This window comes from Pongo pygmaeus, chromosome 2 (genome assembly GCF_028885625.2).
Source record: "Pongo pygmaeus isolate AG05252 chromosome 2, NHGRI_mPonPyg2-v2.0_pri, whole genome shotgun sequence".
NCBI lineage: Eukaryota > Metazoa > Chordata > Mammalia > Primates > Hominidae > Pongo > Pongo pygmaeus.
In genome coordinates this window covers 137,441,662-137,464,630 of record NC_085930.1, presented here as the reverse complement: position 1 = coordinate 137,464,630, position 22,969 = coordinate 137,441,662, and the positions used below count along the sequence as shown (strand labels likewise).

Sequence of the window (22,969 nt, the reverse complement as noted above, 5' to 3'; positions counted from 1 at the left end):
AATTACGCTACAGACAAAGGGAGGGAGGATAAAAAGGAAGGTCACTCTGATTGAAGAGGAGATGGTTAGTAGGGGGATGGATGCAAAGGCCAGATGCGGGGGAAAGAAAGTAGCAGGCCTAAGGTCAATTCTTATCTTGTCAGTGTGGAGAAGAATGTGTTACCAGCAGCGTTTAGCCTAATGATGTGTGAGAGATACACAAAACAAAAAGGGTGGTGAGGGTTTTGGGTAGAAGGAAATCATGATCGTAGTCCACTCCTGAGCTAAAGGCCTGAGCCTGGGAACCAGTGGGAGGAATGAAACAGAGGGATGAATAGAGAGATGCTGGAAAGAATAATCAAGTGGATATGACGGCATTGGAAATGAGGGAAGGCAGGAGAATAAACCAGAGTGCCTTGGTCTTTCAATTTTGAGGAACAAAGAGCCCAAGGTCAATAACACCTCACTTATGCAGAGGCCCCTTGGCTCACAAACTCAGCCATCCAGATGCAGCCCCCTCCTTCTCAGACTGCTCCAGTGCCATCCACAACATTCCACATAGGCCCTACACACAGGACATGGCCCCGGCTGCCTCCACTGCCCACCACTCATCCTCGTCTCTACTGGATCCAGACACTTGACTCGTTCATGATCCTCAAACATGCCAAACACATTCTCGCCCCGGAAGGAGCCTTCTGTAAGAGAGTGGGCAGGGCCTGAGCCTCGGGGAATGCCCAGGGTTAAGGAGAAGCAGAGAAAAGCCCTCAAAGAGGAGTGGCCAAAAGAGGTGATGACGCTGCGCCATGGAAGGGAAGCCAGAGATGCAAAAAGCCAACGGCAGTTCATGCACATCAAAAGCTTCAGGGGCATACAAGTGAATGGAAACAAAGTTCAGTTGAAGAAAGGAATAAAGAAAGGAAGGAAAGAAGACAGAAATGGGTGAAAGCCTTTCACAGCAAATATCTCTGGCAGACAGAGCAGGGAGCAGACCTCAGAGGAAGGAAGTCTAAAAGAGCTTCATCCCTCACCCCACCAGTGCGTTTTGGCAGCACCCGCCTGAGAGTAGGCTTTGGGGAAAGAGGGTGAGAGAAGCAGGCTCACTCTTACTACTACCCCCAAATTAATTCCTCAGCAAGCCTTTCCCATTCATTATCGTCATCTTTTCTTCATAAATCAAGTCTGCCAGACTCAGAGACTGGAACATTCAGGAAGTGCTTACTCAAAACATAGAAACATCAATATGGAGACTGCAGACCCCAGAATGATAACAGGGTGAGCTATATTTACATCCCACGGCTGGTGATGCCTCAGCACACTTCACTCTCTAGAAATTCCATAGGCTTAATTTATGTGGCTCATTCCTCATTCCCTTTCAGCCGACAGCCTTCTTATCTTTTTCATTTGGAAACTTATCTGTAGGATTTCCCAAACCCTCACTGTCATTCATTTTCGAAGTACCTGCATTCTGTCTTGAGTTTCCGGTAGATAAGTAGGGCTCCCTTAGATGCTGTCTGCCTATACCCCATGACTGTCAAAAATGTCCCCACCCCAGGATCAGGCATCAGATCCTAACAACACTGACAGAGTGAAGGACACGTTTCTCCCTCTGGTGGGATTTTCTCTTCCAAGCCATTAAAACACTTTAAGATGCCTTTTCATATCTTTGCTATCTTTAGATTAGATGCTTAATGCATAAATCAGCCCAAATAGAGTGATGGAGTAGCGGGGACAGGCTGACGCATTTCCTCACGTACAACCCAGCGTTTGAGTTAAAAAAAAAAAAAAAAAAAAAAAAAAACCTTTACTCAGAAAAAAGATAAGGCTAAAATCAGATCTCAGATTAAAAATGGTAAGGAAATTGCAACTAGCTGTAGCCAATTCAAGCTGAGCCAATTATCACCAATCGTAAAAGATGACTTATAAGAGGCCCTGGTGCCCCAGTACAATGGAGCAATTAAATCTTTATAACTGAGACAAAAAAAATGCCACATAATTAGACACAGCCAGAAAAGGGTACGTATGCTTCCCCTTCCTGTGGCTGGCCCATTAGGGCAGGCATGCAGCCATTTCTTCACTGCCAAGAGGCCAATCCATTCCCATCACTCAGCCTGCCTGAATCGCATTTGACACTGGCCACTAAGGTGGAGTTTCCTTTGGCCACAGGCCACTAACAATCCTTGAGTTCCCTGCCTATCCCGCATCCAAATAAGTATAAGAATAACAGTGTCCTTATCCCACAGGTTACGTGTGAAAAATATCTAGCTGCCTATTGAAGAAGTCAAGGGCATAGCTTCCAGAGCTAGGCACCATGGTTCAAATCCTAGCTGCGCAACTCCCTAGCAGTTTTCTCATCTGTAAAAGGTGCATAATCATAGTATATACTTCACTGAGTGTTGTGGGGATTAAAAGAATTAATATATGCGAAGGACTTCGAAGCGTGACTGGCATATATTAAGTGCTATGTGAGTTGGCTATTGTTATTACATACTTCCCAATAGTATCATTATCATCATCATCATTATTATTAAGCACTTCACAATAGCAAGAGTTGCCATCAGCAGCCAGTTGTGAGGCTGTTATGCTTATCCAGGCAGGACAAATCTGGGCCACTGGTTAGAGGAATGGAGAAGACAAGCTGACACCAAGAGACAGTGCAAAGGCAGGTGCACGACCTTCCACAGATGCCTGGTGCAGGTGGGAAGGAACTGGAGATGCGAAGCGGGACTCCAGGATGCCGCACCAGGGAGCATGGTAGGGCGTGCTCCACAGAGGGAAGGGGGGAAGAGAGAGGACCAGGAGCTTGGGGCAGACACGCTGACCTGAGGCCCCTCCAGACTTCCACAGAGGACGGCCTTGGGCCCAGAGGATGCTTGCTCACCTTGAACATGAAGCTACTTCTTTTTCCCTCCTTGCACAACAGCATTGACTGGACACAAAGCCAAAGTCAACCCCAGGGGAAGATAGGACAAATAATCACAGCAAGTACATCCCCAAGGACCCTTTCTGTTGACACAGGGACATTTCCTGAAGGTTTACTCTGCCCCAGCTGCTCCAGATATGTTATCTCATTTCACCCTGACAATAACCCAGAGGAGCTGTGTGCTCAGAAAGGGTTAAGTGACTTGCTCAAGGTCATGGGGTTAGCAAGGAGCAGAAGTGAAAATTGAACCTAGATCTGTCAGAAAGAGAGGGGGGTCCAGGCTACAGACCCAGAAACTTGTGTTCTGACACCAGAGATGGGATTTCTCTGGGCCTTCATTTGTCTATCTTTAAAATGGGGATATTTGTCCTTCCTGCTCCACTTCTGGTATGACTGAGGAAGCTCCTATAGATAAAGTCTCCTGCAGATAACAACTATAAACTCTGCACACACACATACACACATACAAACATAAAAACAAAACAAAACAAAGCAACTTTCTGAGGGCACTGGAGAGGAAGCCAAGGCAGGCAGATACTGGAGGGCATAACGCTTGCAAGAAAAGTACTGCACTGGGCGAGGTTTTGTCTCTGATGGCTTTTAGCCCAAGGGCAGGCCCTGGTTTGTACCACAGGAGCAGCTAAAACTCGGACAGAAACCCACAGTTTACTGGCTTGAAGAAACAGAAGACAGAACACAGGGCTACTTCAGCTGGTAGAATATGAAGAGAAAACCCCAGAAAGGCTACTGGCTTGAAGAAACAGAAGACAGAACACAGGGCTACTTCAACTGGTAGAATATGAAGAGAAAACCCCAGAAAGGAGAGAGCCAGAGAAAAGAGCCCCAGATTCTGTGTATAAACTCTGCCCAGATCTCTGGCAGACTCCTGAACCATGCATGCACAAGGTACTCCCTAAGCAACCCAGCTAAGGCTAAAAGAATGAATTTCAGCTGCCACCCAAGAGACAGAGTTGGCAGCTGGAGTCCAGCTGCTTGTTTGCTAAAGCAAACAAACAAAATCAACAGTCATCAGAAGAATATAACAGAATCCAGAGTCTCCACACCATCACAGTCCCAATGTCCAGGATACAATTCAAAATTACCACAAAAATGTCATTAAAAATGTTACCCATTTTCAACAAAAATGGCAATCAATGAAGACCAATCCCAAGTTACACAGGATGCTAGAATTAACAAACAAGAATTTCCAAATAACTATTATAACTAAATTCAATATCTGTCCAACCTACCTCACAGAGTTGTTAAAGGTAAAATATGCAAGCAAAAAGTGCTTTGGAAAGTTTCACATACACTGCATCTAAAAAATAAAAATAGAAGTGGTCTCCACTTTTTATATCTGTTCCCAAAAACCACAGAATAAAGCAAACCATTTTAATATGCATCACCTTTCTTCTAGGAATAAGTTACACTCAAGGACTGATCAAAACCCTATTTTTAAATAAATCACAAAGACAAAAATGTGTGATTATAAATCAAGGCCTATAATGCCTATTGCACCACAAATCATTTTAAAATGCAAAATGGGCCACATGTCACAGTCTATTTTATGCAGTGGGAGGAGACAGTATGCATAGTGGTTACCATCATTGGTTCTGAAGTTAGACAACCTGGGCTCAAATCTTAGCCTCATGACAGAGACGCTTTCTTCCAGGGTGAGTTACTTAGCCTCTCTGGACATCAGTTTCCTACTGGAAAATATCAATATTAATGGTCCCTGCCTCTCAGGATTGTTGCAATAATTCACGTACAGGCCTGCATAGCAACTTGGTGCACAGTTGAGTGCTTAATAAATAGCAGCCACTGTAAAGGAGGTCAGGGAGAGAAGGGGACTTGCCCAGCATTGTCCAGCTGGCCAATTACAGAACAGGGAGTAGAACCTGGATCTGTTTTTCCATTTTTAAAACTCTTCTTCACACAAGTTTTTAAATAGACACACATGCACTATAAATTGGTTATCCCAAGTTCCTTAAGCATTCTAAAACACACACACAAAAACACAAATTATAGCTCTGTCATGGCACAAGTTTGATCAAAAAATTATGAATTTTAGAAATCAGAATATTTTATTTTTAAACTATTTTTTATTCCTTTGAATTTGAAAGTCTTAAGATGTGGTTTAGAAGGACACTCTCCTTTTTAAAAGGTGACCCTGAAAATTGTACATGAGTGCTTTTCTATTTCCAATCACTTTCACCAGCGCCCACACCAAGCCTCAGAATTCACTCACACATAATCCTCGATAGCATCTTCATATGGGGGGGGGGGGTCTCACTGCAGCCTTTGTAAGCAGAGACCAAGCACCTCCTGAATATGGTTCTTTGCATTCACCATTTTTCTTTTCTCTTCCTTCCCATTTCCCTAACAGCTGACACAGCATTAAAGAAGTTAAGCTGTTAAAAAAAAAATGCTTGAGGAGTTAAAGAGGAAAAGTCACATTTCTTTGCCTGAATAATGTGAGGATTGTTATACCTGTTTGTGAAACTTGGGACTTTGTCTTTCAAAAAAAAAAAAAAAAAAAACAGGTGTTGGGATGGAAAGCCACTTAGAAAGGCAAACTGTTCTTCTCTGCATAGCCCTCTTGCTCCCCGTGACCGAGTGAAGGGCTTGAGAAATAAACTACAAGTATTAAACACTAACTGTAAAGAAGAAACAGAGATCATCCAAATAGGCAGATCCAAACCTAAGCCGAGAGCCTCTGGCCCCGTTCTTGTTTTGTGAGAAGAAATTAGAACCTTAAAAAGTTTTCAGAATAAGACCCCAAACAACCAAGCCAGGAAGAGGACAGAAAACCCAGAGGAGCCCAAAGGGGTGCAGGAACTTCTGACAGGTGTATGGTGGGAGGACTGGACCAGGAGGCACTGATGAGAACTCAGCCAGAACATTCTAGAATTACAAGGAACAACTGGCCTGATTAATATGCGGAACCTCGGCAAGGCAGAAATGATTCTCAGTTATGTTTCCCACTCCAGGAGAATGTGACTTCCTGTTTGAAATGGAGGAGGGCTTTGTCCCAACACATGATGATCTTCACAGGCTGACATTCTGGTCTCTTCATTACACAGGAATGACGCCTGAAGCTGAAGTGATTAACACAATGTTACACGACTGAAAGCTGAGGCAAGGGGCCAATGTGGAGCCATGGTGAGTCGCCAAGAACTCTGGATTCTTCCAGGGGCTGGCACGACCAGGTTGACTGGCCCTGGGAGATTTCTTTCTCCATCAATGGCCTCAGTTTCCTCATCTGCACAGAGTCAGACAGGTAGGGCGACTCCAAAAGTTCATCTCCCTTCTAAATGATACGAGGAAATCTGTTGGCTATTAATGAACTCATCGATAACACTCATTTCCCATTTAGATTTTCTGAGGAAGTGACTTTGGACAACCATGGTGTACACACACGTACACACATACACAAACAGTACTTTCAGTCTGCAATTGCCTGTCTATTCCTTCAGCACAATTAGGTCAACACTGTTGACCAGAGTATACCACCTCCACCCCAACACTGGGCCGGACTCCATGATACCAGGTGACTGGGTGTGCTGTGGGGTGCCAAATGTCCACATATTGATAATCTTATCACACCTATTGAAAAATCCGGTAAGACTTGAACTACCTTCCTGTCAGATGATTAAATAAGGTCCACAAAAATACTCTGTATTCTTTTTTTTTTTTTTTTTCCTGAGATAGAGTCTGGCTCTGTCCCCAAGGCTGGAGTGCAGTGGTGTGATCTTGGCTCACTGCAATCTCCGCCTCCTGGGTTCAAGCAATTCTCCTGCCTCAGCCTCCCAAGAAGCTGGGACTACAGGCATGCACCGCCATGCCTGGCTAATTTTTTTGTATTATTTTTAGTAGAAACGGAGTTTCACCGTGTTGCCCAAGCTGGTCTGGAACTCCTGAGCTCAGACAATCCACCCGCCTTGGCCTCCCAAAGTGCTAAGATTACAGTTGTGAGCCACTGCACCTGGCCAAATATTCTGTATTCTTGAAAGCATTCTATTAGTACAAGGCATTTTTACTTTCTTCCACCCTGCTAGCTACTCCCTTAGAGAGGGAGCGTCCCTCAAAGTCCTCCTACTTCTCCCTATCCTTCCCTGTCCTAGAAGCACGAAACCTACCTCTCCAGGCTGCCCTTGCCCTTGTGAACACTGACTTCTCTGACCAATGCCTGTGGCCCTGGTGACCTGGGGTGTGCCACATTCCACACTGTTCTGTCGTGCAGTTGCCCACCCAATATGGTGAACAACAGCCCTTGGAGATGGATCGATTAGGACAAACGTCCTCATTTTGTAGATGAAGGAATGAAGGTTCAAAGGAATTCTTTACATCATTCCTGTCTTGGGGACAAATCTTGTACTTACGTTTGACTCTTCTTTGCATTTGGTATAAAAATAGCTATCATTTACTGAGAATTATCTAGGGGCCTAACCAATCCCTTTTCTGATGACTTTATTCAATTCTAACAACGCCAGGAAATATACTGCATTTTACAGATAAGAAACTCAGACTCACAGGGCCCAAGTAACTCATCCGAGGTCACAGAGCAAATGAGAGAGATGGGTCTCCCAGCAAATCTGCAGGCCTCAGCCCAGAGCTGTGCCACACAAAAGCCCATGCTTTTAATCACTCTGCCAGCACTATTCCCTGACATGCAGGGTGATGGACTGATACACAGCTGCTGATTAATTAGTGAAAGCTGCTGCTATTTGCCCTCCTCCCCCAAGATAAACAAAGGCTGACCATGAGAAAGATACCAGTACACCCCCAGGAAGCCAGCCGATTCTCTGGTGATGAGTGATGCTGGGAACAGCAGACTGGACATCTATGGGCATCTGATGGCCACTTTAAAGCACTCAAGGAGAGGTGAAGAAAAAAAAATAGGCTCCCCTCCAATGCAATTTTTAAACCACTGATTCACCATGCAATGCAGTGTTAAAGTCAAAAGAGCCTTAGCCACCACTGTATTTGCAAAAATTCTGTACTTTGTTTTAAAAAGCACCATTTGTTAGCCCAACATTCCCCATGGAGCCAGTTGGGAGATGACATCTTGACAAGTTGGACTCTTTCAGGACAAAGAATACAAGTTGCATCAGTTCTATTTCTTCCCCAGCCAGAATACACAGGACTAGCCATCAAGGGGTAGAAGCAAAAATGGCTCCTCTCCTCTTAAACCTAGTGATATGGTTTGGATATTTGTCCCCTCCAAATCTCATATTGATATTTGATCTCCCACGTTGGAGGTGGGGCCTAGTGGGAGGTGTTTGGGTCATAGGGGCACATCCCTCACGAAAGGCTTGGTGTCCTCCTTCGAGGTAATGAGTGAGTTCACGTGAGAACTGGTTGTTTAAAAGAGCATGGCACCTCCTCCTCTCTTGCTTCCTCTCTCACCATGTGACACACCAGCTCCCCTTCCACTTGCACAATGTTTGGAAGCTCCTGGAAGCCCTCACCAGAAACAGATGCTGATGCCATGCTTCTTGTACAGACGGTGGAATCATAATCCAAATAAACCTTTTTTCTTTATAAATTGCCCAGTTTCAAGTATTCTTCTATGGCAATACAAACAGACCAAGACACCTAGTATGCTTAGAGTTTTGCTTACCAGCCCCACAATTTTTGAATCTGCAGATTTGGAGCTGCTGGTTCCCAAGAAAGGAATGCTCCCTCCAGGAGACACTGCAGTGGTTTTACTGAACTAGAAGCTGAGATTGCCCCTTGGCTATTTTAGACTACCAATGCCACAGAAACAAAAGGCAAAGAAGGCAATTACCCTACTGACTGGGGTGAATGATCCCAATTTCCACAGGGAAACTGGACTGCTGCCATTGCTGCCATACGACAGGGGCAGAGAAGAGTATGCCTGGCACCTGGAGAGTCTCTAGAGTGCCTCTTGGTACTTCCATGTCCAAGAGTAAAAAATCAATGGAAAACTAAAGCAACTAACAGACATACAGAGAGAATCACTGAGGATTAAGATCCCTAGGTTATTCCACCAGGTAATAAATAAACCTCTGCCACAGAAGGTGCTGGCTGAGGGCAAAAGCCAAGTCCCAGCAGTCACGGTTTCCATATTGAAGCAACATTAATTCCTCCTCTCATTCCACCAATCCCAGATAAATATTCTATATCCTACAGACAGAACCAGGAAAATAATTCATCCCACCCAGAGACAGACACCATGCCAACTGGGACTTTTTGTCTTCCCTTAAGAGTGTGAATACCGTATGAAGCATAGACACATCATAGGCAGAAACAAAGCTGTCCTGCTGTTGTGCCAAGTTGAAAATGTGTAGGAGGATATGTGAATGCTGAGAATCTGAATGGTTGGACTGTGCTGGTCATTTAGTTGCCGTCTTTCTGATCCAAGTCTGACCTGTGTGGTGGGGCGAGGACTGTGCAAACTGCATCCTCGCTTTGCCAGTTGAATTTCTATTGGGTTCTGCCAGTAGGGGCTCAAGATGGAGAAGGCAGAGGGGAACCTTAAAGTCAATATACCTTTACAGAAAGCTGGTGTGCATGTGCAAGAGTTTTAAATTATTCTGAATTATTGCATTTTCATACTAATGATTCACTCATTCAGTCACTCAACAAGCATCCTCAGCACTGAGGCCCTAAGGATTTAGCTGCTTAGAGAACAAGGAAAAACCATGCCCTCATGGAGCTTACCATTATGGTTGGAGGACATGGTAAATACCACATAAATAATAATATGATTTCAGATGATCGTAAGTTCCACAAAGAAAATAAGATAGAAAGCAGAGGTTGACAGCGAGTTGGGCAAGGAAAGAGGCTGTTTGGGGCAAGGTGGTAAAAGAAGGCCTCTCTGAAAAGGTAGCATTTAGGGGGAGACTATAAGGATGGGAGGGAAGAGGGAATGAGCTGGGAGAAGACCTGGGACCCAATGCTTCTAGGCAGACAGGCTCCATTACCCCATCAGAGAGAAACACCCTGGGTCACGTGCTATAAGAGGTATTTGGAGCAATGCCACAGTTGAAGGAGACTCACCATCGTGGGGGAAACTGTCTGCTTACTTCCAGCAAATCCTACAAATCAGATATAGCTTAGTGGTTGAGTTCATGTCCTCACTCTGGCATGTGGTTATTTTTCTTTACTTTCAACTTACATTGCAAGCTGGAGAGAAATGAATTACATCCCCCTGGGTTTCTCTGTTCCGTACAATTAAGAAAAGCTATTTCTTAGTCATAAGGCGGATGACGACACCAAGATTTCCCATTTTCTCTCCACAGGGAGGCTGTCATCACTCAATATTAATTGATCCTACTTTTCATCCATAAAGCAGGGACTGAAACAAATTTTTGGTCACAAAAATGGCAACTATTACACTATTAAGGTAAATTATTAATGGTGCCTCCATTAAAGCACACTCCTGCTCACATGGCATCAGCTACCTCAATGCATGGTTGTTTCTTTAATGGGGAAAAAGGAGTAAATTATTTGATTTCTTCCTGAAACTGGATTAATCACCTGCACCTATCTCATTTAAGGTTGCTGGGGATTTTCCACAGTTTCATCACAACTGAGAACACACAGACAGGGCTGTAATATGTCTTGAATTCCCAGCAGGAAAGTGTGTCAATCGAATGCAATTTTATTTTTCTGCTAGAGAGCAGATAAAGTGAAAACAGCAAGAAGACACAAGAAACTTTCACAAGTTGAGGAGAGCTAGTATCATTTAAAAAATGTTTCCCTAGACAAATAATTTGATGCTTATTTTTAGAGAGGCGGTGGTGGTGCTGAGTTAGGGAAACCTAGTTTAAAAAAAGAAAAGAAAAAGGAGAAAAACAGTCTAGTTGTATCTACAAATAAACAACCCTCAATGAATCAGGGACATATGGGAAGAGCCGAACCTCATTACCACTGACGGCAGCGACCAGATGCTGGCACCCAGGAAAAAACAATTTTCCTATTCAAGGGAGGGCTCTGCTGCCCACCCTTCCAATTCCTTCTTATTTATTTACATGAGTGCTAGGGCCTTGTGGAAGGCTAACCACAGGACATTTGCATCTCATCAATATGTTTAAATGTCACAAATCTTGACTTTCACAGCTGAAAGCTAGGCTTAGCCACTTACAGCAAGGCTGATGAATAACTGTGGTTGACACAGAAGGCATTTCTTAAACATATAATTTAATCTTGAGAAGTGATGAGCTCTGCTCAACAGGCCCATGGCATGAAATTAGAAAAACATGCTAAGCATGTGTCTCCATAGTATCAAAGAAATGACAAAAATGGAAAAATGAACACAGTGATCATTTGCTTCTAGATTAGCAGAAGAACATCGTAGGGACCACTCTTGTTGATGGTCTTTAAAGGACTATTGCTCCAATCTCCCAGGTGCTGTGTGGTGGCTGCTAAGCACTCACAGCTGCCCCTTCCTCTGGAAAATTGTCCCCAACCAAACAGGAGCTTCCTGGGGGAGTTTAAGTGACTTGAGAGTGTCACAAAAACTATTAATGTGACCCCTTTGTAATACTCACTGTGACACAGACTGTGGACTGTGTCAATTAAAACCCATTTCCACCTCTTTCTAGCTAATCTTCCTGAAATATAGAGCCTGGGGGCCAAAAGCTACATTTCCCATCTCCCAATAAGGAAACTGAGGCACAGAGAAGTGAAGTGACTTTCTCAAGGTCACACAGCTAATAAGTAGCAGAGCCAGAATCTGGAGCCAGGTTGGCTCAAGAGTCTGTGCTCCCAGCAACTCCATGATGTTGTCTCTCATATAGAAGCAAGACTTTTTAACATAAACTGCCTTCATTATTAATATATAACAAATTACCACAAAACAGTGGCTTAAAACAACATTTATTTTCTCACAGTTTCTGTGAGTCAGGAATCCAGGTGCAGCTTATCTGGGTGCCTCTGGCTCAAAATCTTTCATGAGGTTGCCTGAGGACATCGGCCGGGGCTGAAGTCATCTCAAGGCTCCACTGGGGGAAGATCCACTTCCAAGCTCATGCACACAGTTGTTGAGCAAGATTCATATTTACTTCCTCCAGGGCTATTGGGCTTAGGGCCCCAATTCCTCACTGCCTGTTCACAGGAAGCCTCCCTCGGTTCCTTGCCACATGGGTCTCTCCACAGGTCAGCTCACAGCATGGCAACCAGTTTCCTTCAGGGGAGTAATCAAGAGAGAGCAGGAGAGCGCAAGATGGAAGCTACAATCTTTTTGTAAAATCTCGGAAGTGATAACCCATCACTTTTGCTGTATCCTGTTCACTAGAAGCAATTCACTAGGTACACAAGGCCGTGGATACCAGGAGGCAGGGGTCACTGGGGGCCATCTTGGCAGATGTCCACCATGCTACTTGATATCATAACACTAATGAGCAGGAAAGTTGAGTTAAAGTTGCTTTTTCATTAGGTAACTTGGCTCCCAAACCCAAGCACTGTATAGTACTCTAACATTCCTTGCAGGTAGGAGAACAAAACCTTGGCTGGTTCACCCTTCAGGGACACTGATCCCCATCACTTGCCTTAAGCCACTTCTGAATTCACACTTTATATCCAAGAAAGTAAATGGTATTAAGAAAAAAGATATTTTCTTGGTTTTTAGTTGTTTTAGGCTAATTCATTAAATGAAGTCCACAAAAAGAAACTACTTATAGACATGAGAGTAAGTTTTTGTTTTCATTTACAGTTTCTAGATTGGCAAGAAACAGTGGTAAGAAAAGAAACAGTTGGATCACCAGTCTGTGGGATATGGAAGGCAATCCAGAAAAACCTCAACGTCCTTCTCCCCATTCCTTGCACACCTTTACGCATCATTTCAGCCTGGGCTATTAGAAACAGCATCAGTAACTTTTCTTTCACACACTTCATCTTGACCATTTCTCACCAAGCAAGCCATGATGGACTGAAGACCTGTGAGCCCATGCCCAGGGCATCTTTGATGCATCTATTAAGGCCTTAAAAGCTCAGCCTGTTGGCATCAGCAGCCCTGATGAGTCCACTCACCCCCAGGAAGCTCGTTTGATTGAGGTACCTTTTCCAAGCTGCAGTTTGGTTGGTGGGCCCAAAGATTAGATTTCGTTTAGGATTTCCAGGGCCCCCTGCACCTACCAAACAGCAGACAAGTCTCTAGCCATGCAAGGTGCAGCAGGCCAAAGGCAAATAATGGTAAATCATGGCAGATGCTTCTCCAAGATAACACAGAGACTCTATTAGGGCTATACCCAAGCTGGCCTGGTTTCCAGATATAGGAGAACAGACACCAGACTAGGACATTAAAAACTCCAGAATTTGGTGGGATGTTTCAGACACTGTTCCCTACATTGAGAGACCTCACCATCTTGTTCACCATTGCATGCTCAATACAGAGCCTGAAAAAGAGTAGATAATCAATAAATATTGAATGGATCAATTTTGTTAAGTAACTTTGCCAGACAAGACTGCTTTCTCCAAAAAGAAAAGTCCACCCACAAGCTTGCCAGCTCCCTTGGGAATATATTATTATTACCTATCTTGTGTCAAAGCAACATGCATTCCTCATAGCGCCATGTTGTACTCATGCTTACAAACTAATTCTGAGCTTACACTAGGGATGCCCAAGTGAAATAATCCCTTTCCTCTTTTAAGAGGGCCCAATGAGGCTGTCAAACTAATGTGTACTCCTGATAAATCATGTGTATGCACCTGCAAAGTATGTTTATGCAACAGAATAGAAAAACATCTCAGTGGCTGCTAACTGTAGCAGGTACTCCTTGCCCATGTAATTTTTATTTATCAGGAGCTCTGACCTATAAACAAAGAAGAGGATGCCTGAAACACAGAACTGAGGAAATGACCTTCTAGACTTAATGACAGTGGCATGCAACTTGAGGCCAGAATCACCTACCTTTTCACACCAGATTTGCTTTTGAAAATATTTCGTAGATAAAATTCAACAGGACTCCTGTCTTCTGAAGCATTGGTGAAATCTGGTCAAACTATAAAACGACAGTGGACCCAGTGAAATTAGAGAAAGCTTCGTTATAAAATTCTTTAAAGCAATATTGCTAATAATAATTAGTAGGGTGCATAGAATATTAACTTGTTTTCTGTTCCGCTTTAACCAAATTAGATAACAATTATTATCACTACCTCAAGGCTGCTTTTATGAATCCCTGCAGAAAAATAATTTGGTTTTGCTTTGACAGATAACAGTCATCAGCAAGGAATTTCATTTTACTGAAGGCAGCCTTAGTTGCTGAAATTTACTGCTTGGGTTACACACATATGCACATGAACACACACACACACAACTGAGCCCATTTTCATACAAGACTGAGTAGTGTTGCTCCTTGGTCTGGATTTAGAGTAGCTGGGAAAAGAGCATGAAGAGTTTTTACATTCAGAAAGGAATGCAAAGGAATGTAAAGAATGCCTTCCTTCCTTTTAAATCTAATCTTATTACTCCCATTAGTGAATATTTAACAATAACATTAACGCTAATAGCAGACTTGGTTGCAACATCAAAAGCAACAATACCAAAGACGAATATAGCAGCTTTGCTCAGAAAAACTTAAAGCTACATCACACATATTATCTCATTTATCTTTTAAAAATCTCTTCAAACTGTAAGAGCATATTTATCTACTTTGAGACATATTTTATGGGAACCGATTTCCTTATTACTCTTTGCATCTTCTGTTTAAAAACAGGGTCTGTTTTTAACACACCTCCCAGCCAGAACCTCAACTCATAACTCATGCCATTGACTTCCTTGCATGAATCTCAAAAACAAAAACCAACTCTTAGCAATTATAGAAACCGGAAACAAAAATGAAACACAAGTAGGAAGTTAAATAACTTCACTGCACCCAACAATTGCTTTTGCCTAAACTGAAATTAAGTAAATAGACACACACACACTCTCCATAAAAACTCTGCTACACAATTTATTAATGAACAGTGAAAAGAAACAGAAGCCAAAAGTGGGTCAGGAGAAACTGTTTAATCTAATAGTCTGGAAATTATACTGGAAGGAACAGATGGTTTCACAGAAGTCAGTGTTACCTAGAGGAGCAAGGAGCGATTTTCTAGGAAAGAAAAATGTTTCCCTACCCTACCGCATATACTATTTTCAGCAAAGGAGGAGTCTATATTCAGCACAGGAAAAGTCCCGATATTGGCACACTTACAAAACTGGGACTAAGTGGCAGCCATCAACACATACTCAAGCTCAGACTTGGCCTTCTGAATCTGAGCTGGAGGTCAAATCTAGCCCTATTTTAAAGCCGGGAACAACAGAAGCCAGCACTACACTCCAGTGGGTTATTGACCAACACTCATGTTCTTGATACCTAAGGAAAGTGGTCCCCAACAAGTCATGGGCAGCATGACCTTTAATGTGGCTCTGGACCCTCAGAGACTCTGTGGGTCCCAGGCAGCAGCGAGACACACAGGGCACATGGAGTCGGAAGACCTCAGTGCAAGCTGCGGCTCTGCAAGACAGGACCACCCTATTTGTCAGGCTCCCTATTTGTCAAACAGAACAAAAAACGTCTCTAGACTTGTAAGGATTAATTGAGCTAAAGTATATCAAGCTGCATTGCAAACCACACAGCATAAGACGACACTCAACCACTGAGTTGCTATTCTCATTCCCACCATCTATGATTCACCAAAACATGCAGCCAAATTCTCCCTAGAGTGGGGCTCAATCAAAAAGAGAGCATCAAAGCTGGGGTCCTTGAATGACCAATCACAGCCAACCAAATATCAAAGCCATACCCGAGGGACCGTTGGTATGGTCCACAATCCTTAAGAGTAAAGAATTGAAGAACGCAAGTCTGAGTTCTGATTCTAGCTCATCACATATTCGCTGCAGAACCATGGGCACATTAGGTAACCTCACTGAGCCTTGTTTCCTCATTTGTAAAATCAGGATCTCTATAAGGATTAATTGACACTGAGCACCATGCATGCCACATTAGCTGTTATTACTGTTGCTACTGTTAACAATGATTATATCAATACCAGGAGCGTCCAAGTCCACTGCTCCATCACAATACATCATCTGCAGGGATCCCCAGAGAGGCCAGGGAGGGCGCAGGGGCAGAACAGCCTTTCTGCCATGAAGATGAAGGACTGTACCAGGAGGAGCCTCCATCCGGGGTGAGCTTAAATTTGCGGAAATATGGAAAGTCCCCCCCCACCCATCTCTGACCCTGGGGCCTCTTGCAGCAATATCAAGGGCTGCTTAGAGCCTCCCTTCTAGTCATCCACCTTCCCTCATCCAGGGCTTCTGACATTTTGCTCCAAGGTTTGTTTGTTTTTACTTAGAAAAAATGCCATCAACGTCAGTGACTGTATGCTCAGTTCTGCTGAAGAGCTGCAAATGTTATAGATGGATTTGTTATGTTCTAAAACTGCAGGTATCATATTTACAGAGAGGTAATAAATACCTCGTTAAGGAAAGGCAAAACAAACACTTCAGAGTACTTGAGGCTCTATCTAAAGGAACCCCATGGTGAAACCCACTTTAAACCAAGAATCCTCCTGTAATGCAAATAAGTACTCATCCCCTCCAATTCTCTTCCTTCCTTTCCCTAGTTTGCGATGTTGGGCTCCCCTGTAAAACGCCCCCCTCCCTCCCAGAACCTGCAGGCACCAGCAGCCAGGTATCCATCTTAGCCAGCTCCCTGAGACATCACAGACTTCAGCTGAGTCTGTTGACACCTGTTCTGTGGTGTGAACTGTAGGTGGGGTGGGGACACAGAACCAAACCACACCACCAAGACTGACTTAATTGGTCTAGTGTGCAGCCGGGCATGGGAACTTTTTAAACAACCTTTGAGAATCATTGTATCACCTTGTATTCTTATTTTTATTCCTCTGGCCTGTCCTCCCAAATATATTCCAAGTCACCTAAAGGAAGTAAGTTATGATTTGGTCATAATACATAGGTAGGTAAGTAAATATTTATTGAATTTATTTTATACTCAAAAGACCACACTAGTATAATTTTTTTCCGCCATCTCCACTCAAATTAAAAAAAAAATTGTACTCCACATGATCTTTTAAGGTTCTCCAAGTGTAGTCCCCAGACCAGCAGCATCAGCATTGCCTGGGAACTTATTACAAAAGCAGATTCTCAGGCCTTGCCCTAGACTTACTAAATCAGAAACTTTGAGGATGGGGTCCAGGACTCTGCATTTTGACAAGCCCTCCAGGCTATTCTGATTCACTCTCAAGGTTGGGAACCACTCCTTTAAGCTAATGATTAGTTTTAAAGGCTTTTCTGGAGATTGACATTATTTTAGATGAGGCCATGGAATTGGCCTATCATCTCCCTTCATGAAATCAGAAAGGCTAATAGTGCCAGGATTTATAACTAGCCATTAGGCACCCAAACACTTAGCTCCCCACAACTTTCATTTCTTAATTTTCAGAATATAATGTAAATCATGATCCATTTTTTTAGATTAGTCTTTTTCCCAGCCGTGAAGGGAGACTGAAAGGACAACTCTTATAAACAACGATTATCAGCTGCTTCTGTAGTTGTATGTCGGGCTAAAATCCCCCAGACTGGAGGTCAAAGAAAAACTGGACCTGTAGAAAATTTATTGCGCAATGTGCATGTCTTGAATAAGGAATGTCATCCTGTTATTATCACGACCACCCAAAATTTATATACAGAGTTTACGGCTAGAATGCTGGTGGCCGAAAGCCAAGTATGAGCCTGGTCAGCACAATGTCGAAGAAAGCATCCCGAAAATCAGTTCTTAAAGTCCTCTTAGACAGGAAAACCACAAAGATGGGAATTTGTAAAATGCAGCAGTGTGGAATGATCCTCGAAATTGTAATGTGTGTCATGGGAATGTCTTATAAGGAGGAACTCAAGAATAGAAACAGAAGACAAGCTTGAGAAAGGGGCAAAGGTGAATAAATTACCTTTGAACTTTTTCATGTTGAAGCCCTTCAATTCAGTTTAAACCCACCACAGCACACAGAAGATTCAGGAACCAAGAAAGCCAAAGTGAAGGCTTTGCTGTTCTGTAAAACTACAAGATATCCTGCAAAGCTCCAAGTGTTTGGTGGCCTAGCAAGTTTCTTTTATAACTGCTCCAAACTCAGTATCTCAATTTATTCTTCTACACCGTGGGGGTGACTCCACCTACCTCATAAGATTGTTGTTAGTTTGTTTAGAAGAGATTAATACAACAGTAGGTGCTGAATAAAAAGTAACTCTGACTATTACCTATAAAAAAAATGAAGCTATCCACTCTCATACATTGTTTTTGGAAATGTAAAATAGAACAAACACTTTGGAAAACAGTTGAGCAGTATCTTATAAAGGTAAACATGTATTTAGCATACAACCCAACAATTCCACTCCTACATATTTCCCCAACAGAAGAGAAAACATCCACACATAACACTTGTTCGTGGATATTCAGCTTTTTTTTTCATAATAGCCCCGAACTGGAAATTTCCCAAATGTTCAACAGGAAAATGATTCAACAAATTGTGGCACATGCAAACAAGGGAATATTACTCAGAAACAAAAAGGAATGAACTCTTGATACACACAACAGCGAGGACTCAATACATACAACAGCACAGACTCCATACATACAACAGCCAGGACTCCATACATACAACAGCAAGGACTCCATATATACAACAAGGACCCCAAACATACAACAGCAAGGACCCCATACATACAACAGCAAGGACCCCATACATACAACAGCAAGGACTCCATACATACAACAGCAAGGACTCCATACATACAACAGCACAGACTGAACTGCAAAGGCATTAGGCTGAGTTAAAGAAGCCAGAGGCACACACACTGTATGATTCTATGTACATATTATTCAAAAAGAAGCAAAACTATTCAACAGTGACACACAGCAGATCAGCAGTTGGCTGGGTCAGGGCAGGCACCTGAGGGAACTTTCTGGGGTGATGGAAAAGTTTTATATCTTGAGTGTGGTGATAGTTCTACAAATGTTTACACCTATCAGAACTCATCACGCAGGCACTTCATATGGGTGTGTTTCATGGTATTTAAATTATAGTTCAATAAAGTTATTCAAACAAATATCACCGCGACACCCTTCAGAGGACTGGCGGTTGGCGCTGAGCTCTCTTTCATGTGCAGTGGATAAGCTTTGAGTGGAAAGAGCTGAAACACTGGATTCTGGGCCCACTTACTACTTGTTGCCTGCCAAATCAATTTCTTCATCTGAAAAGAAAAGAAAAATACCTTCCTTTCAGCTTTCAGGGCTACTGGAATCATCAAGTGAGAGCATTATTGGAGAATGCTTTAAAGCAGACTCAGCATCTGGCTGTGGGGAACTCGTGTCATCCACCCAGGTGCCCAGCACACCCACCTCCTCCTCTGCTTCCTGCTGTCCTTCACCTGCCAGACAGTCCTTAGGACCACCTCCTAGTCTCTCTTTCCCCCACTCCTTTTCTTGTCCCCACTGCCACTATCTTGACTGAGGCCACCTTTACCTTGCCTGATGACTGCAATGGTTTCTACGTGGTTCCCCTCCCCCAGCATTGCCCCTTCCATGCTTCTTCATTCTAAATCCAGACAAATCTTTCCAGAATGAGAATTTGATGTCACCTGCACCCCCTCCATCTTAAAAACCTTCAGTGCTTTTGAGCTTAGACTCCTCAGCCCAACACCTAAGACCTTTCATCATCTGGCCCTACTTTCTTCTCCCCCAAAGAACATGCTCCAACCAAACTGAACTGCCTGGGGCTCCCCACATATGCAGCGTTATCTCTGCGTTTTGATCCCTCCCACAAGTTGTCTCCTCTTCATGAAAAGATTATCTTCTTCCGCCCTCTTCTCCCATCTTTTCCCTGACTAACAGCCAACTGTCCCTGGCACCAGATTTGCATAAAACTCCAAATTCACCTGAGGATTTCAAGTCTTCCTTGACACACAGACTCCTTCATCAAGCCTGGGCTACCACCATCCCATCAGTCTCCATTACTCTAGCATCAAGTACTGGTTCTTCATCTGTGAGAGAGATTGAACCAAAGTAAAGTACCAATCTATAGTCTGGTGCTATGGACTGAATTGTGTCCTTCCAAATCATCGTAACCCCTAAAGTGACTACATTTGGAGTAAGAAAGTAATGAAGGTCAAATCATGTCATAAGGATGGGGCACAATCTGATGGGACTAGTGTCCTTACAACATGAGACACAAGAGAGCTTGTGCTCGCTCCTGTTCTCTTTTTCTCGCTCTCTGTCTGTCTTCCCCTCAACCCCCGTCTTCCCTCCCTGCCTCTCTGCCATGTGAGGACACAATGAGAAGGCTGTTGTCTGCAAGCCAAGAGAGCCCTGACCAGAACCCAACCATGCTGGCACCTTGATCTCCAGGGTAGCAACTTCCAGCCTCCAGAACTATGAGAAAATATGCATCTGTTGTTTAAGACAGTCTGTGGTATTTTATTATGGCCACCCGAGCTGACTAAGGCAACCCAGGAACACCTCCTGTCTGGTTCACCCACATGTCCCCAAGACATGGCATCTGGCCCAAGGTTGACCTTCAATAAATATTTGTGGAATCAATGAATCCTCCTATGGTCACTATGAACCTAAGGGCAAATCTTCATGATAAAATGGTACATTGTTATGAGTTAGAGACACAGATTCTGACCTGAAACCGAGTTTTCCTCTCTTGAAAACAGACTAGAACAGTGTTAAGCTATAGAACTTTCGGCGATGATAAAAATGTTCTCTGTCTGCGCTGTCCAATAGCAGTCACCAGCCACACATGGCTACTGAGCACTTGAAATGTGGCTAGTGTGACAGAAGAACGGTATATTTTATTTTACTTTGTTTTAATTAATGATTACATATAAATACCATGTGGCTGGTGGCTCCTGTACTAGTCAGTGCAGGACTGGACCATTCAAGGAAGGCCCAAGCCCTGGGCACCGGCCTTATTACACAGATTGCTCTCCGTGCCAACTGTCCCTGGCACCAAATGTGCATAAAACACAGTCGATTTTCACAGAGCTGACACAGGTAGCTTTCAAGTGGTGTTAGAGTGGCCTGGCATGGAAAGGCTGGCAAAACACTCACACAAAAGGCATAATGGGGTACTGTTTTGCAGAAATTGTGATGCTTTATGGGCCTCCATCTGAGATGAAACCCATCAAAGGACAGGTTCATCCCTCGGTGACCAGAGTTAATTGAAAATTTAAGACCCAATCAAATCACCCAGAATTGAGATTTTTGGCAGCTTATGTGCTTCACTGTAAGATTCCTGCTGCTTTCGCCTCTGCCAGCCCCACAAGTGAGGCTGCATGTTCCAGTATCTTCAACAACAGCATTGAGCTTTAAGCAAGGCACAAACTCAACAGTGTTAACTGTGATCTTGACTTTTTTTTTTTTTTTTTTGAGATGGAGTTTCACTCTTGTTGCCCAGGCTGGAGTGCAATGGTGCGATCTCAGCTCACCGCAACCTCTGCCTCCCAGGTTCAAGCAATTCTGCCTCAGCGTCCCGAGTAGCTGGGATTATAGGCATGCGCCACCACATCTGGCTAACTTTGTATTTTTAGTAGAGATGGGGTTTCTCCATGCTGGTCAGGCTGGTCTGGAACTCCTGACCTCAGGTGATCCACCTGCCTCGGCCTTCCAAAGTGTTGGGATTACAGGCGTGAGCCACTGCACCCGGCTTATCCTCACTTTTTTGAAAATGCACATGGCACCCTTCCTACCTAAGCCATTAGGTGGACATGGGCCAATACCTCCCTGACTTGTATTTGCCTAAGAGTCAAATAAGCATCATCTTATGAAAAATAAGTGATAGAGTGTCATTTAAAAATCTGCTATGGTTAAAACCTTATGGAAGAGGAATCTTCTTATACCATTCTACATGATAATAAGTTTTCTAACAACAACATTTCAGTTGGTGTTAATGCCTATTTGTGTAGCATCTTGCAGTCTGGCATCACAAGAGCTTTGATGCCCAAGATTCTAGAATTCTATATTTGAATTCTCCCCCCGACCACTTCCTAGCACTGCCTCTTTGGGCAAGTTACTTAACCTCGCTGAGCATCCATTTCCTTGTCTGCAAAAAGAAATGAGTGTATCCACCTACCTTACTGGGTTACTGCAAACATAAAATGACATAAGAAGCCACACAAAGACTAACGTTCATAGCAACTTAACCTGTGATAGCCAAAACCTGGAAATGACCCAAATGTTTATCAACCGGTGAATGGAAAAACAAACTGTGGTACAATCAAACAACAGAATACTACTCAGCAGTAAAACAGAAAACACACCAAACAACATAAATAAATCTTAAATGAGTAGGTTGAGTGAATGAAAAGAGCTAGGTTTTGAAAAAGAGTACATACTATTTGATTCCATTTATATAACATTCTGGGAAATAAAATCAGTGATGGAGGCCGGGTGAGGTGGCTCACACCTGTAATCCCAGCACTTTGGGAAGCTGAGGCAGGCAGATCACCTGAGATCAGGAGTTTGAGACCAGCCTGGCCAACATGGCAAAAGCCTGTGTCTACTAAAAATAAAAAAATTAGCTGGGTGTGGTGGCAGGCACCTGTAATCCCAACTACTCGGGAGGCTGAGGCACAAGAATTCTTTGAACCCAGGAGGTGAAGATTGCAGTGAGCCGAGATTGCACCACCACACTCCAGCCTGGGCAACAGAGCGAGATTTCGCTTAAAAAAAAAAAAAAAAAAAAATCAGTGATGGAGAGGAGATTAGCAGTTGTCTGGGGTTGGAGGGATAACAAAGGGGCATGAGGAAACTTCTGGGGCAATGGAAATGTTCTGCATCTTGATGTGATGAGGGTTTTATGGGTTTGAACACTTTAAATATGTGCAATGTAGTGTACTTCATTTATACTTTGATAAAGCTGAAAAATTTCTGAAACATGAGATCAGGCCAGTGCAGTGGCTCATGCCTGTAATCCCAGCACTTTGGGGGGCTGAGGTAGGTGGACCACTTGAGGTCAGGAGTTCGAGACCAGCCTGGCCAACATGGTGAAACCCCATCTCTACTAAAAATACCAAAATTAACCATGTGTAGTGGTGCATGC

The 22,969-nt window shown here is 43.4% G+C and overlaps 1 protein-coding gene and 2 long non-coding RNA genes across 5 annotated transcripts in view; 1 reads left to right on the top strand and 2 right to left on the bottom strand.

Annotated features, from left to right (window-relative positions):
* The window catches only part of RFTN1 (raftlin, lipid raft linker 1), a 202,431-nt gene that overhangs the window by 155,324 nt on the left and 24,138 nt on the right, over positions 1 to 22,969 (bottom strand). The gene's annotated exons all lie outside the window — the stretch shown is intronic.
* LOC129033962 (uncharacterized) lies at positions 5,863 to 13,313 on the top strand. The gene is made up of 3 exons (XR_008501724.1): positions 5,863 to 6,061; positions 10,168 to 10,271; positions 12,582 to 13,313. It is a non-coding gene; the product is annotated as an uncharacterized LOC129033962 (long non-coding RNA).
* Positions 5,982 to 21,296, bottom strand: LOC129033961 (uncharacterized). The gene is made up of 3 exons (XR_010125602.1): positions 19,803 to 21,296; positions 13,779 to 19,118; positions 5,982 to 12,053 (listed from the first exon to the last, which is right to left on the bottom strand). It is a non-coding gene; the product is annotated as an uncharacterized LOC129033961 (long non-coding RNA).